Source organism: Mustelus asterias, unplaced genomic scaffold, assembly GCF_964213995.1.
Source record: "Mustelus asterias unplaced genomic scaffold, sMusAst1.hap1.1 HAP1_SCAFFOLD_310, whole genome shotgun sequence".
Classification (NCBI taxonomy): Eukaryota; Metazoa; Chordata; class Chondrichthyes; order Carcharhiniformes; family Triakidae; genus Mustelus; species Mustelus asterias.
Genome location: NW_027590274.1, coordinates 435099 through 436521, shown reverse-complemented (window position 1 = coordinate 436521; position 1423 = coordinate 435099).

Here is a 1423-nt window from a genome sequence, read left to right as displayed (position 1 = left end):
GGTTTCCCCATGGTTCGGGTGTCCTTGTGACTCTCCAGGTTAAACAATCAGTTAAATCTCACACAGAACAGGGTACAGTCTCTCCCCGCTGTGAATGCTGCGATGTATTTTCAGGCGGTGTAACTGGTTAAAGCTCTTTCCACACTCAGTGCACTGGAGCACTCTGACTCAGGTGTGTGTGTGTCTTGGTGCTTTTCCAGTCACACAGATACTTAAAATCTTCAGAAGCTGACAGAACAGAGAAACCTTTCCCCTTCTAGATTGAAAGGTCAGTGATATTCAGGTCCCGATAAATTGAGTGACTCTGTCAGATGTTGATGTGATGTTTGGTTTGAGATTTCTGTCTGTAAATTCTCACCTTCTGATATCCTGTAAAAGGAATTTACAAAAGTCATCAGTGTCAGTACAGGATAGAAATTCAGAACAGACAGTTCTAGTTTCTATGAAACATTCCTTTCTCTCTCATTCCCCAAAAACTGTAAATCTCCATCCCACACACTCTCCCTCCATTCTCACTCTGCTGTATCTAATATTCACCCTCCCAATTCTCCTGAAGGTGCTGATTGAGGCTGATTGACAGATCCATGCTCACTGTTTCCTGTCCTGGACACAGCTGGAAATCTCCATGCAGGCTGCCAGACAGATATATGTCTATATGACTGGACCAAAAATGTATGGATGAGGTAGACTGGACTCATTTCCTTTCCCTTCAGTGACTCAGGGCGGACAAGTCACCAGGACCCAATGAACTGCACGCTAGCTTTTGAATGGAGGTTGCTGGAGAATTTTGTTTAAATTTTTCGTAACTTGCTAGATTCCGGGAGAGTATCAGAAGATTGGCAGTCGGTCAATGTGACTACCTTGGTCAAAAAGGGAGAAAGGCAGAAGGCAGGGAACTATAAGTCAGTTAATTTAATATCTATTATTGGCAAGACGCTGGAGTCAATAATCAAAGAGCAAATAGCTAATCATTTAGGAAAGCTGAATATAATCAAACCTCGTCAACATGGTTCTCAGAAAGATAAATTACGTTTGACAAATTTGCTTGAATTGTTTGAGGATATAAGAAGGAGGGTAGATCGAGAGAAATCTGTAGTTTATTTAGATATGGCGCCATGGCAGCACAGTGGTTAGCACTGCTGCCTCACAGTGCCAGGGACCCAGGTTCAATCCCGGTGACAATCTGTGTGGAGTATGCGCATTCTCTCCATGTCTGTGTGGATTTCTGAGTTCTCCAGGTTCTTCCCACAGTCCAAAGATGTGCGGGTTAGATTGATTGGCCATGCTAAATTGCCCCTTTGTGTCCCAATAGATGTAGATTAGGTGGATTAGTGGGGTAAAAATGTAGGGCTACAGGGATAGGGCCTGGGAAAGATGAAACGGGCATTGGGGAAGATGCAATAAAGTCACCCCTCTCTTCAAA